General features: G+C 36.0%; 2 pseudogenes; one reads left to right on the top strand and one right to left on the bottom strand.

Moving 5' to 3' along the window:
- Positions 1–545: 545 nt before the first annotated feature.
- On the bottom strand, positions 546–3,948 carry LOC143609802 (receptor-like protein Cf-9 homolog; annotated as a pseudogene).
- A 6,227-nt stretch (positions 3,949–10,175) lies between these two features.
- Positions 10,176–18,097, top strand: LOC143609801 (glutamate receptor 2.7-like; annotated as a pseudogene).
- Positions 18,098–18,478: the final 381 nt, after the last annotated feature.

Genomic DNA, 18,478 nt, shown 5'->3' with positions numbered 1-18,478 from the left:
TGTACAAACTTGCGTTTATTAATTTATGGATGTCGGACAGTGCTATATACAAGTCTTTGGTTTTACAGACTGTTGGTGTTAATTTCTGGTCGGTTAAAGTTCTTAACTTGTAATCCTATTATAGACATGTATAAAGATTCAGAAAGTTAAAAGACTCAAAGATATGACCCACACTTTAAGGCTACGTGTAATGGACGCCATTACCACTAGCCACATAAGTACTTGGGTCGTTAAAAAACATCACGTTGTGGACACCAAAGGCACCCCCGTGAGTGTGTTAACGTGCGCAAGAGTGAAGTGAAGAATTCTTAGTGCGTACCCTATCGATCAGCCAATAAGAAGTGAGGAAGGGGGGAGGGGGGACCACTGCATAGCCAAAAAAAAAATTTAGAAAGAATATGTTCAAATCCATGGTTGGTGGTGTATCTATGCTTTCTATACTTAACACGAATGTGTTGAATGTTGTTCCATACTAGTTTAACTTTACCAATAACACACTTAGCAAAACTATGAGCCGTAAAAGTATATTTATTATATTTATCTAGAGAACCTTCACGAGGCTCGTAAAGTTAGGGGAAAAAAAGAGTGACACTCAACTCATTTAAAATGGAGTGTTACTTTGGTTATATTATTAGGCTTATAATGTAAGAGAGAAAATTGTGAAAGTAGGTGGTGATCATACTAGCCACTAAGAAATATATCGCAACAACATATTCAACTTACAACACAGTACAAAACAGACTAACATATGGCACAACTCGTAATGTAACAAATTTCTTACAATCCATGGTTCGAAAAAGGGAGAAATATAAACCAGGCTTGAATATAACACAACTCTGAAGGAGCATGAGCTGCAAATCTAAGTGCAAACCTGCAACATACCTTTCAGAAACTAATTCAGTTTCCCAATATATAATCATATCTTGTTTTGCCTTTTATTGACCATATGCTCTACTGCATCGGCAATTCTTTTAAACCACTTTGGTCTTCCTGTTGACAACATTAGATATCCCATCACCAATCCAAGTAAAGTTCCACATCCGTATCCTAACATGACCTCCTTCCACGTAAATCCAGTAAATGTATCCTCGCTATCTTCTGGCTCAACCGAATTTTGAATAGTTTCATGGTTGCTTTCACATTTTTTTGACAAAGGGAATCCACATAGCTTTGGATTCCCCAAATACGAGTTCTCCTCGAATGTGTTAAATTGTTTCTCTCGAGGAATGCGCCCTTCAAGATGATTTTGAGAGAGATTTAGGACTGCCAAGAAAGTCAAAGAAGTCAGTTGTTGAGGAATCTCACCCACAAGTTGGTTCCCCGACAGATCTAACGACTCAATCTTTGATAGATTTCCCAACATGTAAGGAATATGACCCGTGAGGCTGTTGCGGGACAAGTTGAGAACTTTCAAGGACTTTAGGCTTCCAATGGTGTCTGGAATACTTCCTTCAAATATGTTGTCTGATAGATCAATAGTTGTGAGAGTAGTCAAGATTCTCACAAGTTCATACGACATCCCCTTTATAACTAGAGTAGTGTGGTAATATATGTTTGAACCAATAGGACTTTTTGAATACTTCTCTTTTATTTACGTCCTCAGTTGCATTCATCATGCCTTTTAGATTTCTAAAATACATTGATGGAAGAGAGCCAGAGAACTTATTCTGAGCAAGGTCAAGTATTCGAAGCTTTGGGAATTGAAAATCAGTCGTACGAGGGGTTGTGATGGATCCATGGAAGCTGTTGGATCTAAGGACAAGTACCTGTAATATTGGAAGAGTTGCAAGCCAGTTAGGGAACTCATCTTCAAATTGGTTATTTCCAAGATCAAGCACTTCCAAAGAAACACATTTAGCTAAAGATCTTGGCAACTTTCCATGAAGTAGATTCTTATTCAAATTTAGCTCCCCTAACCGTTCACAGCCACTTATCTTTGGAAAGGTGCCACGAAAAGCATTGTTCCCCAGATCGACCATTACAAGACCTTCATTGATGTATCCAAAGCAATTTGGAATTCTTCCATTAAAGTTGTTATTTGAGAGATCTAAGATCTGAATGAAGCTCATGTTACAAATTGACAAAGGGAATGGTCCCTTAATGAAGTTAGACTCGAGTTTCAAAAATATTAAATATTTCCAAGGACGAAGATGGAGACCCGTTATGAAGTTATGTGAGAGATCTAAAGTGGATAACGAATCAATCCACATATCCCCTGTCCAACTAGGTAGTTGGCCATGAATGTTGTTATGGGATAGATCTAGATCACTGATTTTTTTTGTTGATCTTAAGAACTCTGGGAAAGCGGTTAGCTTGCAAGAGGCCAATTTCAGTACCTCCATTCCAGGGCTGACATAGTGATTAGCCTTAGTGGTTACAACGGATAAACCACTGTAAGATAGATCGAGTCCCTGAATGTTTGTGAGGCTAGATAGCAATATATCTAACCCCCAAACACCTGAGAAATTGTTATTTGAGAGAGAAAGGTAACTGATGTTGGCGAGTAGTAGAAATGAGCGCGGGATGAGGTCTTCATCAAGAAGATCTAGTTGCCCAACAAGTTGATTATTGTCAAGCATTAACTCACGCAACGATGGAAGGGTAAATACTGATGGTATCGTTCCTTCAAGCTTGTTGTAACTGAAATCAAGTACCTCCAATGAAGAAAGCGTGAACAACCCAGATGGTATTACCCCACTTAACATATTGGAAGCTAAGCGGATATCTTTTAATGAGGTGAGTAAGGAAAACCAAGATGGAATAACTCCTTCAAGCAAGTTACTATATACATATAGGTGGACAAGCCTTTGAAGTCCAGTTATGTTACTGGAAGAAGGAAGACCCATCAAAGAGTTATCCGATAGATCAAGTGTGACAAGACGTGTTAGGGAAGTGACAGACGAGGGGATGATCCCTCCGACATTATTAGACTTCATGTCTAAAGTGACAAGGTGGGAAAGGTTTCCAAGGGATCTAGGAAGGAACCCTGATAGCTTACAATCATAAAGATTTAAGACTTCCAAAGATCTGAGATAGACAATCGAATCCGGTATATCCCCAGTTATACCTGTTTGTGAGAGATCTAACAGCCTAAGAGGAATGTTTCTGCTTCTGTTAACTTTTGGTAAGGAGCCAGTGAGTTCTATGTTCAATGATAAATCGAGGTTTTGCAAGTTTGGTAGGTTGAAGATGTCATCAGGTAAATTCCCATGTAAGTATGTTCCGGAAAGGTCTAAAGAAGTTAAATAGGAAGACATGTTAGAGGGTAATGTTGAAGGGATGTTAATATACCTGAGGGAAAGTTCTCTCAATCGAGTGGCGTTTTCGAATAGTTTACTGAGAAACTGAAGGTGTACAGAATCAAAATGATTATAAGAGAGATCAAGAGAAACCAGTTTAGATAGATGTAATATTTCTGAGGGTAAGTCGCCCGAAAATGAAGAGCTGGAGAGGTTGAGGTGAGTCAAGCTACTTGCAAACCTGCCAATTTCCGGTGGAAGGTGTGACGAACTTAAATAATTGAAAGCGAGGTTAAGACTTCTGAGTTGTGGAAGTTGGAAGAGACTGCTGTTGGAATCAATGGTACCTTGAAGCTTGCTACACCTGAGGTCAAGACCAATAACATCACCAGTCAACGAGTCACAAGTTACTCCGTCCCACCTGCAGCAGTCTGTGCTTGCATTCCAAGTTATCATCTTCGGATAATAACCGTAAGCGGAACCAAATTCCAATATGCATTCTGTATCATAATAAACATCATTTGAGATGATAAATTCCTTTTTAAAACGAAGCAATGCAAGGCGTTGTTGAGGATGACAGAGGATATTATTATCACTGGCGGAAAACGAAGAGGAAGAAACACTCAAGAGAATAATCAGAAAAATGAAGAGAGTAAAGTTTGAACTTGTCATACTGTTTGCCACAAAAGGCAGAATAGATGTGTAATGTGTATGTTAATTTCTAGGATCTTAGAAATCTAAAAAGGATTAAATAATATATGCTGTGTTAATATATGGATTAAGATGATTTGATGACTTTTGGACAATAATTGCTTATAATATACGCTGCAGGCCGACTTTATAGAGGCCAAATCCTTATAAGTCTTGGGTTAGCCCTTAAAATAAGTTTATTGTTTTGTCTACTTGTATAAATTCCAAACTTGAAATTGATTAATGAGAAATATGCGCATCAAGACAGTTTCTATGACAAAGTTGATTGAGGTTAGACCTTAAAATAGGTTTAATGTTTTGTCTCGTAAATATACATTTATTTTAAAAGAACTCAACTTTTAATAAAAAAATTCTATCTAAATGTTGATAGAAAATTAAACAAAACAATGTATTTATATTTTTTTTAAAATTAAATATTTCATGTTATATATTAGAGAAAAGTCAAATTATATGTTAAATGAATCTACTTATCTACCTATTATAATAAATTAAATAGCTATGACACATGTTAGTTTATGGTTGAAAAGATAGCTAGTCATTTATATGTTAAATGAATATACCTATTCTAATAAATATAGATTTTGTCTACCTGAACATTGAGATAGTTTCAACATCAAAGATTAAGAGTTGGGATTATTAATCTTGTTGTAGGCCCTTACATAGATTATTTTATTTTGTCTACCTATGCCAAAAGCTAAAAACATTATATATAGCTTAACGAGAAACCAAAATATCGACGAAGCTTCTTCAGTAGAATTAACTGATTAGAATATATATAAATCCTGAGGTCCAGTAATATTAATACAGCTTATTAAGACCACAAAGGTCTACAGTCGATCTCCAACGGAAGAAGCTTCAGTGATATTCTGATTTCTTATTAATCAAGCTTTGGAGTGGAAATTAGTTATCTTGTTTGATAGTTTTCTACTTAAATTTCTGTATTTGTTCGTTACAAGATGTCAATAATAATTTTTTTTTTTGAAATGCAGATGTCAATAATAAATACTTGAGTAAAGTGTTCTTTTCGATATTTGGTCAGTTACACAACTTTAATACAAATACTAACTTTTTTGCAGCTTGACCCTTGTATCCAAATCCTGCTATTAATATTTCTGCCATTTTACTAACCTCATTAGTTTTTTAACGTTTAGTCAGGGTATTTTTATCCTTACAAATAAATGAAACATTGTATTGTTCAATGAGAAACTAAAACATCAGGAAGTTCCTTTACTTAAACAGATTTAAAAAGGTCAGTTATTTCTAATACATACAATAATATTAATTGGTGGGTAGCAAATCTTATATGGGACTAGCTTGATAGAGGAAAATAGACATACTAGACCCAACCATAAAAAGGTATAACTCAGGCGGGGAGTGGAATTACGAGGCTCATTACTAATCAACAAAAAGGTCTCGATAAGTCGGACCTTTGCAGCAAACCACTATAGTCCAGCTATCACCCAAATTCCGTCATTTAGGCCCTCAATTTCCTCCATAAAAGAGGTTTCCCCCAATTTTCGCAACCTTTAACCATTTCCAAAAATAGCTCTACGTGTTATCTAGATGTCTCACGTAGTTTGAGATCTTATTTAATGTACTAATTTAGTTTCCGATTATTGTTTGTAATTCCGAAATTTGTCAAACTTAGGCTATGTGTAGTGGGCGCAAGGAAGGGGCGATTTGTGGCAATTTGGGGTGCGAACACCGCCCCCCTGGGCGAATTTGGGGCGAAATGGGCGGGGGCGTGGGATAATTGTCGCTGGAGAAGATGAAGTTTATTATTATTATATTATATGTTATTATTATATTACTATTGTATATATATATGTATATGTATATATATATGTTGTGTGTGTGATATATATATATATATATATATATATATATATGTATACGTATATGTATATGTATATGTATATATGTGGTGTGTGTGTGTATATGTATATGCAAAATGAATCCTAGAAACAACCCGAACCAACCGAACCACCCATTCCCTCCTTTCGGTCAACACCATGGTTCGCAAAACCAACCGAGCGTGAACTTACAATGAAACCCGATGAACCTAAACCAACCGAGCTATCCGTTTCAATTTCCCGACCCGAACCTAAACATGTACGCCAACCGAGCTATATGTTTTTTTATATTTTTAGTTATGTATTTTTTTTAGTTAAGTATTTTTTTGTATTTCTTTTTAATGCTTTTTTATTTAATTATTTTAATAAATTGGTTTTTATTTAATTAGTTTAATTATAAAAAGAAAATAATAAAAAAAGACACTGTGGGCCCAACTTGTAGCCCCTATACCATTACACCCCAAAAACAAATTTCAACTCCATGCTGACTGGGCGCCACGTGTCACAATCCGCCCCCAATTGTAGCTCTCCACTACACATGGCCTTAGAAATCCCCTTTGTAATGGTTTGAACATTCAGGAATCAATGAACCCTTCTTCCTTGAGAATCATATCTCTACTAAGTTTTATCATTTCCACTCGGCATTAGTGAGTGTATGATTACTCCGTTGTAATAAAGTAATCAGTATTTGTAATTGTGTATTGTTGATAACATCAACTCAAGCAACGAGGTTCTACAAATCATGTATTGTTGTACCCGTTGTACCCGTTACTATTTCAAGATTAAAACTGAACACGTTTTACGGAATTCATAATTTAGAAGCATTACGGAATTCATCACTTGGTTCACTTTGAAGCATGCATTTGACACGAGCAAATGTGTTCCTAGCAAAAAACAGATTATTTCAAATATTTTTTTCTACATGTTTCTACTAAATTACAAATTGTCCTAAGTGGTTCCTCTTATGTGACGTCTAATCAAGTGCACGTACATGGCATTTCTAAAAGTAGCACACTGTTGTACAAACTGTCAAAAATATACAATAAAGTCCAATATACATATTGAGTATGAAATGAAAATGTAACTAAAGAATTTGCATTGAGTATGAAATTCAGTCTGGATGTATATATACTTGATCATATCGACAACAAATAGTAAAGAATGTTGTAGTGCAGTTTCGATGTTTAATTGTTACAAGTTTCATGTTTCTGCTTGTCATATTTTGTTGAGAGTTCATTTCAATTTTAGTCACCATTTTTACAAAAAATTCGATTCATCATATTCTGTAGTTGTTCAATTTGAATACTTGCGTCTTTAAAAAGAAAATCAAGGTTGTGAAAATGCACGTAAACAATCAATATACGAAGGATTGAAAACTGAAGATTATAAAGGCATTAACATGTGAAAAATGAAATAAAGATCTTAGATAAGATTTTAGAATGTGTTCAAAGGTGTTCTTCTGTGAACGTGCTCTTATTATTCTGCCTCCAACAAGCAAAAAAAAAATGATAGTTGTAATTAGAAGGGATAATGGTGATATGGCAGCAGATTGGTGGTGTTGAAACTTGAAACAATAGAAGGGATGTATGGTGGTAGAAATTAGAAAATATATTGATTTCTGTTAATAGTGTTGGGCTTGTAGAGTATGGGCTGGTGTGAATTTGAGAGTTGGTAAATGATGTTGGGCTAGTAGAATATAAGTATTATAATGTTGGATAGTCTCTGTCCGTTGGATAAACAATCACTAATTGTGATCGGTTAGTTTTCTTTTAAATCGCCATGCTTGCGATGCGCGCATATAATGTATATATGTATGAACAATCGGGTGGGTAATTGTAACATCCTAAAATTTATAATGTTAAATAAAGAAAGTTACGTTTAGTGATTTCGCGTTATTAATTAATTAATGTCGAGTAAAGAACGGATCATGGACTTAGATTAATTAAGATGGGTTAAATGAGAATGGGCCTTAGGTCCATGGGCTTTAAGGGATATAAATATCCCCTAAACCAACCTAAAACCCTAAACCCTCATTTCATTTCCATCATAATCTCTACACACTCCAAACACACACACACCATAAACGAGCAAGATCCGAGAGAGAGTAAACGTTAGTTGGTATTAGATCTTATTACACGAGATCTAGAGTGCATAAACAAGCTAACCAAGATCGAACGAGCGCTAAAGGTATGTTCTTGACCTTTAAAGTTTACGTAGTATTGAACGTTTTTACTTAAAGGTCCAAGCTTTATAGTATATACGGGATATATATACGACCGAAAACGGTTAGGGAACGTAGTGGGTGATGTCGAACCATAACAAGGGTATTAAAATCGCCAAAATGCTTGATAAAAACTAAACCCGTAGCTGAACTGGGCAACTTCGCCTTCAAAGCTTAACTTCGCCTACGGCCAAGTTCGCATAACTGGTAACTTCGCCTAAGGCCAAGTTCGCCTAATTGATAACTTCGCCTACGGCCAAGTTCGCCTAGCTGGTAACTTCGCCTAAGGCCAAGTTCGCCTAATTGATAACTTCGCCTACGGCCAAGTTCGCCTAACTGATAACTTCGCATAAAGCTAAGTTCGCTTAAGGTTTAACTTCGCCTAAAGTTAAGTTCGCTTAGAAAATAAATTAAAAACCTAATGGAAAATGTGTTAAGACAGTTAATGTAAATAAAATTTTTCCAAGCTGACCTGGCAGCTCGACCCCAGCCAGGGGCTCTGCCCCTTGGACCCTGCTAGGGGCTGCCGCCCCTAGACCCCGCTGCCAGGGGCGCTGCCCCTGGACCCCCGTTCGTTGTGGGTCATATAAAGATATAAATACAACATGAGTAGTAGTAGTTAATTGATACGTGTAAATATTATACAGTTAGCCGTGCACAGCTCAAGAAGGGAATAACTATTAACGGAGAGCGTAACAGGATTCAGGTGAGTTTCTAGCCCCATTTATGTGTTATGTTTTCGGGGCTGTGTGCATACTCAATATGTTTGTTAATACGCTTATCCTAAGAGATAAGTGTATGCCTTATGTGCATAACGTGATATGTATAAATGACTGCTTGATGGTACGTGAACGATCTTCGGATATTGCACGTACTGTCAGGTTGTAACGCTATGTATAAGGTAAGTATGATATGTATGCTTATGTGTATGAATGTGATAAAGTTAATAAAAGAAGGAAAGGATGGTTGTATGGTTGTATGGTTACGAAGAGGGTACCGGGCCCTAATAATACTCGAGGTATGATGTATGGTTGTATGGTAACGAAGAGGGAATCGAACCCTACTAATATTCGAAAACTAGGGAACCGAACCCTACTAATATTCGAGGAAATAGGGTACCGAGCCCTAATAATACTCGAGGAAAGAGGGTACCGAGCCCTAATAATACTCGAGGAAGGAGGGTACCGAGCCTTAATAATACTCGAGGAAGGAGGGTACTGAGCCCTAATAATACTCGAGGAATGTAGGGCGTAATGCTCTTTATAACGTAAGATATGAAAGTAAGTGAATACAAAAGAAAGTATGAAAGTATGAATGAAAGAATATAAGTTTATGTGTATTGTATAGTGTATGATTAACTAGAACTCACTCAGCGTAGCTGACTTTTAGTATGCACGCAGGTGAGTAGGATGGGGCAGCTCGCTTGAGGAGACACGTGGCACTGAATAAGAGGCTGGCATCGGAAGACTCAAGACGTTTAAGTTTAATGTTTCGTTTATTTTGAAAGACAAAATGATGTTTTAAGACAAGACGTGTTTTGTTATGAAATGTTTTATGAAAGCTTTTATATTCCGCGAATGTTTTAATTAACTCTGATATTTAGAACTGCGTTTATGAGTAAATCCAACACGAAAGTAGGGCTACCGGTAACGGGGCCTTACAGTAATTGTGAAATCGCACTAATTTTGACGTTATTTTACTAATCTCGTGAATATAACGTTAAAATTGGCGGAAGGTTAATCAGACATCATGTGGTGGCGTTGATAGCCGAAAGACAATGGTACATGCATCAATCGGCGGTGTCCCGATGGTTAAGTGTTATGTGTCTTATGCCCAAGGCTTGATGCAAAACTACTATCGAGTCAGGGGTCTCATCGAAAGCAGCCTCTCTATTCATAAATGGTAGAGGTAAGGCTGTCTACATCTACCCTCCTCAGACCCTACCATAGTTTTCCTATTGGTGGGATATACAAAGTATGATGATGATGATAGTTTTCTTTTAAAGTTGAAATATGATAAAAAAGGAATTTATTAATGTGTTTGATTTACGAGATAATCATTTAGTTTGTAAATTTGTTGAAAAGTTAAAACATGGTATTGACGTTTGTGACGACGAGTGTGATGACATAGGTGATTGCGCGGTAGATGGTCATGGAGCTGGAAGGCGGAAACAATGGTGGAGGTAGGGGTAGTAGTCGTGGCAGCCATAATAACAGCGGGCGATGACTATAAGAAGTTAGAACGATGATTGTGGTTGTTATAGTGGTGGTGGAGTCAGATGCGATCAAGGATGTTCATTATTTGATTTAAAATAACTGAAAACCATATGAAGTTACATATTCGTTCCCGTCTAGAATAATTTGAATTTGCTTTAGTTCCATTTTCGGTCTCAACAGAATAAAATTCAAATCAAACAAATTAAATCCGTATAAAAGTTTTAAGTATGTGCCATGTTTGACCTTTCTACCTAAATTATTTGACTTCTTGAAGTTGTGACTTTTCTACCCTTAATATTTCGTTAATTCGTTTTGCATACCGTTATGATGACTTTTATTTGATGTTATATTGCCTTTAGCGAGTTATAAGATTTTATTTGGCTAGCAATATAAGTTTGTACGATTATGAATACATGTTTATATACATAACTTACTATAAATTTTATAATTACAAGTTATCAAAATATAAAACAATATAAGTATTCTTCGTATGGTGAAGTTACATAAATAAGGATAACGTTGGAGCTTCGTTAAACAAAAAGCAAATTCACCGAGTGTTAGTAGGGGATCTTGTACACATAATATGGGTGGGCTGGAGGATTTTGGTATAAGTGGCCTTTGGTATAAGTGGAGATCGTTTGGGTTCAATACCTACTCATCCAAGCATCATCACTATTCGGTTTGAATTTATTATTTTAATTATGAGCTTGGTTGTTGAACTTAGTTATTTTTGTCTCTTTTACTTTATGATGCTAGGCTAAATTCCATAAACTACATAGGTCGTGATAACCTTAGTTCGGTTTGATTTTATTTGGATTTTCGTTTCGTTATGGATTTTATGTTCTAAGTAAACGGTTGAGTTTGATTTAATTGAGGCGTTTGATTGCTTGGTTTTGTTTACTTGAATTTATTGTTTCACATTGCCCTTGTTGATTGTTTCATAAGATAGAGTTTTGTTAGGTCATTTACTGTGTGTTCTTGATTAGTTTGTGATTAATATCGATTAAAATCATAGAAACAATAAAATCAAGTAAATTAATAAAAGTGAGCTGCTAGTCTAAAAAGTTGTAAGGTGATAGGTTGTTGATAGATCTTTGCTTGTCGGGATTGATAGATTTAGTTATTCGTAAGGAGTCCGTCTATGTTTGATTGACAGCTTAGTATATTAAATTAATTGAGTCTGCTTTGCTATCTTTGAATTCCGCGCTGTAAGGTAGGTTTTCGTCATAAAGATACTTGAACATAAACTATTAAATAACCGTAAGGAAGTTTAATTCATAAAACTGGTGGGTCTTAAAACTTGTTAGAAATCTATAGGCGTCTTCTTGAAGTTCAAGGGTCCTGTTTGGGTTTTATGTCAAGGGTCTATTTTATGATCCCAGTTCCATAACGTGAGTTTTCCATTTAATTAATAGCCGTAACTTTGGGGATTCTGGCCTGGATAGTTATCTTTATCATCTGAATTAATTTAAGTTTTCTTAATCGTTTATTAGTTTAAAGTAATTAAGTCTGAGTTTAATTAGTTTAAAGTAATGATTATGCTTTATTCTTATTTTAATAATTAGGTTTTGTTTTAATTAGTTTAGTTAATTAGTTAATTAAAGTAATCGTTAGTTTAAATTCCCCCTCAAATACTATTAATAAATAGTCGTGTCTTGTAATTGAGTCTAATTTGCTAGTTTCGTGATTTAAAGAGTCTCGTGGGTTCGATATCCGGACTTACTTAGATGTACTAGAGTCGATCGGTTCACTTGCCGGTTAGTAGTTTAAGTTAAGTTTAAGGGTCTAGAGTATTACTTAGTGTCTAGATTAGTATAATTTTTGTTATTTATTATTTGACTACTTTTAGCACATCACTTATATAAAGAACTGATCAATAGTTTATTAAACTTCAATGACTCGACCCACTTACAAACTAAAACACCTCACAAAAACTCAATCAAATGACATCATATAACCGTTCATACAATCAAACCCAAACTTAACACTATGTTCCCCAGCCTAGTTGAAGAGATTTGAAGTGAATAGAAATGAGGAGATTTGATCAAACTCATATGATTAAAAATTACTAAGTTGCCCTCACCTTATTTATATTGGGTCATGTTTCGTTTTTAATTTTTTTTTCTACGTAAAGTCGTAAACCAAACCTGACGTCCATTGATGATCATCGTACTCTCTTGCCCCAAGTGCACAACTCCTGCAACTTTGTTCATCTTAACGCCGTTTCTATATTGGATCATATAGCATTTAAGATTTGAGTATCGAGCCCACGGCCCCAACCCCAAGTTCCATCATCTGGAGCCCGGAATTTTATATTGGTGGTGTTTTCCCACGTTTAGATATTTTAGTTGATTGGTTTTAATATAAACTCACGAAAATCTTAATTCATGTGTTAAATTTAATAATTTATTTTTAATCCAAGGCAAGATAAAGCTATACCAAGTGTTCTTAAACGTTGATAGTTTATTCTTTAAGGTGCTTGTCATATTCAAGTTCTTGGATTCATAAGTTAGTTTGTAGTCATTTTTAGCAATCAACTTACACATGCAATTAAGATCAAAATATTAGTGTCAACAATACACATTGCAAATTGTAAGATTCTTTTGTTTGTGTACCAGCTCTTGATCTTCTCGAGAAACCAAAAGTGCAAGCAATTTTAGGTTCACAATCAACAGCCGAAGCCAAGTTCTTGGCAGTATTGGGGGATCAGAAGACAACACCTATTCTTTCACTATCACTGATGGTAATCAGCGAACAAATCACAGATAATTGACGATTCAATTGAATAGAATAAAACAAGATGATGATACAAACTTGATTCTTGAATTAAAATACTGAAAATATGCGATTGAATACCGAATACGTTAATTGTTAATTTGTCTGACATCATCCCTATTTATAGACTAAGTAATTACATATTAACCCTACTAAATACAATAATTACAATAAGACCCCTATACTTAATATAAATATTAATAAGTTTAGTTTATATACTAATACTCCCCCTTAAACTAAACTTAGTTTAAGTGAGGTCTTCATTTCTTCAAGATCCGGTTGCCATCACAGTAGCGTTGGTTCGTCATCTTCATCGCATATCAAGTTTGCCTCCTGCCTTCTTTTCCAATTTGGACATTCATGCCTGAAATGTCCACGTTCATTACACTTGAAACATTTTATGTGATCCTTGTCCCGTTGGGCTTGATTTCCTTGTTTATTCTTCCAAGTCTTCCCATACTTGCCTCGACCACCTTCCTTGTTTCCTTGCTTTGAACTTTCATGACCGTAATGTTCACACTTTTGTTCCTTTACCCTCTCTTTTCCATCTTCTTTAGTGAACAGAAGTCTGTCATGCATGTCTACCTCCTTGTTTTTATTCTTGGTGCGTTCCTCGAAAGCCTTTAACCTTCCAACGGCTTCTTGGAATGGCATTGCACCAAGATCCACAAACTACTCGATCGCAGCAACAATCTGTATGAATTTTTCTGGCACAGAACTGAGTAGCTTTCGGACCAGTTTCTTGTCATTCATGGTATGCCCAATATTGCTTGCTTGTGATGCAATCTCGCTTATTTTCCCGGCATACACATCAAGCGACTCGTCAACACCCATTTTTAGAGACTCAAAATCTGACTCGAGTGTTTCTAAACACGCTTCTTTAACTCTGTCAACTCCAACATGTCGAACCTTTAATGCGTCCCAAATTTCTTTGGTCGAAGTAAAATTAGCAATTTGCAATACCATGTTTTCTGGAATCGCATGGAATAGTAATGCATTTGCAGCATTATCTTTTTTCTCATCAACTTCGCTGCCCTCTTTTGGTTCGATGGCTTCCCAAATTCCATGGACGTTAAAGATCGATCTGATCTTTATAGCCCAAATGGTGTAATTTGTGGAGTTTAACATAGGGCATTGAAAACTCATTGATGTCCCTCCTTCCTTTGAAGTCACAACTTCTTTATCATTGGACTCGACCATTTTACGAGTTTTCTTTTTCCCAATCTTGATAAATTGACTATTACAAATTTAGAAAAAATTTGTTGTCAACTTTAATCTAAACAGTTTCGGGTTATAAACAAACCAACTGTTAATCCCAGAAATAGTGAACGGGTTTTTTGAAACCAACTATTTCAACAACAACGGTACTCGGGTTTTCCGATCACAATATAAGTCAAAACCAAACCGTTTTCTACCAAGAATAGTACACGGGTTTTACAAGGCAAGCAAAACCAACTGCCTGTCTCAACCAACAACAGTACACGGGTTTATCCGTTGCCTAAGCCGACTATTCTAAACACTAAAAACAACCGTTTTTTTAAACCGAGATGAATAGTACACGGGTTTAACAAGGCAAGCCAAAACCAACTGTTTGTCTCAACCAACAACAGTACACGGGTTTATCCGTTGCCTAAGCCGACTATTCAAAACACTAACGGTATACTGGTTTATCCAACCGCTTCGACCAAAAATAATATCCGGTTTTTTTGGTTGCAAGGCAAATCAAAACCAATTGTTCGTCTCTACCGACAACAATACACGGGTTTTTCGGTTGCCAAACAAATCAAACCAACTATTCTTTGACCTTTTTTATTGTTTTTCTAGAACAAATCCAGCCCTTTCTTGAAACACAACCTTCTTATATTCAACAATTGAATACAATAAACAACAGTACATGCAATACGTATTCCCAATTGATGTCCAAGATCAAGGGACTCCTGGCCTTTAATTTTTGCTTCTATTAGAAATTCAAACAGCCCAAACACATGGAACTACATATACTTGAAAAACTAATTTCAAGACTTTGATAATGGAGAACCAATCTAAAGACCCACTAACATTGATTAACGTACTATGATTTTCAACAGCCCCCTGATCAATTTTTTGACTTTGATTGATAACCCTTGATCAATTCTTGAACCAGTCAATAAAATTCTCAATCAAATCCGACTGATTGATTATCTCGATCACAGCCCTCTTTTTGTTTCCCTTGATCGGTTCAATTAATCACACAGATTCCCAATTGATCGATTAAAACCTGGGATGTTCACTAATAGAATACCCAAATCGATTAAAAACCTTGGCTCTGATGCCACTGATGGTAATCAGCGAACAAATCACAGATAATTGACGATTCAATTGAATAGAATAAAACAAGATGATGATACAAACTTGATTCTTGAATTAAAGTACTGAAAATATGCGATTGAATACTGAATACGTTAATTGTTAATTTGTCTGACATCATCCCTATTTATAGACTAGGTAATTACATATTAACCCTACTAAATACAATAATTACAATAAGATCCCTATACTTAATGTAAATATTAATAAGTTTAGTTTATATACTAATACAGTTCCATCTTCAAACAAACATCCATATTTCCTTCAAATTACACAAGATGAAACAACACAAGTTAAAGCCATTGCATCCATGGCATTCTCCTTTGGATGGAAGAATGCTATTATTATTTTTGAGGACACCGAAAGTGGGAGAGAAATGGCAACATATATGACGAATTCCCTCCAAGAAAAGAGCATAACTATAACATATATGAGTGCTATTTCAACCTCTCCTAGCTATGACGTATTGCTGCTAGGCGAGCTTCACAAGATTTCAAATATGCAAACAAAACTATACATCCTACATGCTTCTCATTCCCTTGCATCACACCTTTTCAACCATGCAAAATATCTAGGAATGATGGATGCAGGTTGCAAGTGGATTGTCACCAGCAAGACTATGAACTTTTTAAATATAATGAATGATGAAGTTATCGAGTCGATGCAAGGGCTGGTGGGATTTAAAACACATATCCCTCAATCAAGGGAACTGCGTAAATTCAGGATGAAGTGGAGAAAGGAATATCAAGTATTGGAGCTTAAGGACATAAATGCTTTTGCCATGTCGGCATATGATGGAGTTTCAGCACTAGCAATGGCTGTTGAGAAGACACAGTTTGTTATTAAATTGAACACAAAAGATTTGGGAATGACTTGCTTGGCTCAATGGCGTACAATACTTCTAAATCAGATGACGAGAATATCATTTGATGGTTTTAGTGGTAGTTTCAAATTTCTGAATGCGAGGGTCACGTCACAAGTCCTAGAAATAATAAATGTGATAGGTAAAGAGGAAGTGAAGGTTGGGTTTTGGACAACAGATGTTGCTGCTTTCACCAAAAATATTAGTAAGCTGAACTCTTTTCCGAGTGATGGCTTGGAACCCATCATGTGGCCAGGCGGTATCTTGGATAATCCAATACACAGGATGTTACAAGTGACTAGCAGGCGCCTCAGAATTGGAATTCCAACACGAAATAGAACGGGACCCCCTTTTGTAGTTATGTATGATGCTCAAACAAACTCAACATCTGTTTCAGGGTTTTGTTCAGATGTGTTCATAGCTGCCTTTGCTGGAGTAGACCCCAGTGTGTCCTTTCAGTTCATTCCAACTGAAAGAGTAAATTACAACGATCTTGTATATCGAGTCCACGAAGGGGTATGCATAATTTTCTAATCGGTATTCATTTGAAGTGAGAAAACACTATGATATACTGTTTTACATTATTGTTTGTAATTGATCAGGAATTTGACGCTGCCATTGGAGATATAACAATCACAGCTAACAGATCTCGATATGTCGACTTTACGTTGCCATATACAGATCTTCAATCTTGGCGTTGCAACACTAACTCTCAATGCAGATGCAACTGCAAGCCTATGGATATTTATGAAACCACTTAGTTCAGATCTTTGGCTTGTATCTGCTTGCTTCTTTATTTTACTGGGATTTGTCATCTGGATTCTTGAACATGAGACGAATGAGGAATTTCAAGGCTCATTGGGATGACAAGTAGGAACAGCCTTGTGGTTTGCCTTTTCAACCCTTGTTTATGCTCAAAGTAAGCTGCCACATTTTCTTTTTAACAGTTAATTAAAAAAAAAAACTTTTACAGTTAATTAAGTAGATATTTCTAGTATTTAGGCGTTCATTATTTCCTGAATATTCTGTTCAACTATAAATGAGCTAGATTACTTAATTAATTAAGATGGTGTAAAATTACAGGACAGAAGTTGGAAAGTAATTTGTCAAGATTTGTTGTCACTGTATGGTTATTTGTAGTACTCGTGCTTGTTTCAAGCTACACCGCAACACTAAGTTCGCTGCTAACTGTTGAACAAATTCAGTTAGCATCAAAGAGGGGCTTAATCGGGTACCAAAATGGTTTATACGGAGTTATTGGTAGCAACTGGAATTTTAATGACTCCAGGTTGAAGCCATATCCTACGCTAGGTGAAATTGCTGAGGCTTTGTCAAATGGGGGTAAGAAAGGCGGCGTTGATGCAGTTGTTTATGAAATTCCTTATATCAAGGAATTCCTTGCACTTCATCCGTCTGGCTACTCCATGGTCACGTCCGAAGATATCACTAATGGTTTTGGATTCGTGAGTGTCCTGAGCTTTGTCTTTGTTAACTGTTCCTAGTTTAAATTTAGCTATATTAATTTTCAGGCATTCCCTAAAGGTTCACCTTGGACCCTCGAGATCTCAAGACAGATTGCCAGTTTACGGGAAGATGGAACTTTACAAAAATTAGATGATAAGTGGTTTGGCCAAAAATCAGATTCACTTTCAAAGGATTCTGCACCCAAGATTCTAAACTTCGAAGGGGTGCGTGGATTGTTTCTTATCAGTGGTGTCTCAATGGCTGCTGCCCTTTTCGTGTTCATGCTTCATTACATACATGAGAAAGTGCACTACACCTATGCAAAGCTAGCAGGAGGAAAGCTAGCATTCATCTTGAAATTTCTTTTTCTGAAAGTACCATTTCAGTTGAATGAAGACGACCCTAATTAACAAGATGTATAAATTTGCTATTGCTCGAGTTTACATATTTGTTTTTTACGATAATTGTCAATATATGTTCATATTCTTCAATTTTTCAAAACAACAAGTCAACAATCAAAAGTACCTTATTATTTGATGTGTGATGTCTATTTTTAATGTTATTTCGCCCTCCATGTTCTTTAGAACTATATGTTCTAGATCCAAGAAATTCAAAATCGATACCAAGGTTTAGTCTTTTTTCTATCTGTATGCCTTATCAATGCAACAAATAGTTGTATACCTATCAACGCAAAGTCGCCTTGTTAGTGCATTTTACGTTGGAGCGACGTGTTTTGAGACATGTGTCACCTTTTGTTGGGCAATCAAACACGTTGCCCCAGTGGAAAAAAA

The sequence above is a fragment of the Bidens hawaiensis genome, unplaced genomic scaffold (assembly GCF_021521415.1).
Source record: "Bidens hawaiensis isolate Kalapana, Puna unplaced genomic scaffold, B.hawaiensis_p1.1 tig00016075_1, whole genome shotgun sequence".
Classification (NCBI taxonomy): Eukaryota; Viridiplantae; Streptophyta; class Magnoliopsida; order Asterales; family Asteraceae; genus Bidens; species Bidens hawaiensis.
The sequence above is the reverse complement of the archived record's forward strand: the minus strand, read 5'-3'. Positions and strand labels throughout refer to the sequence as shown.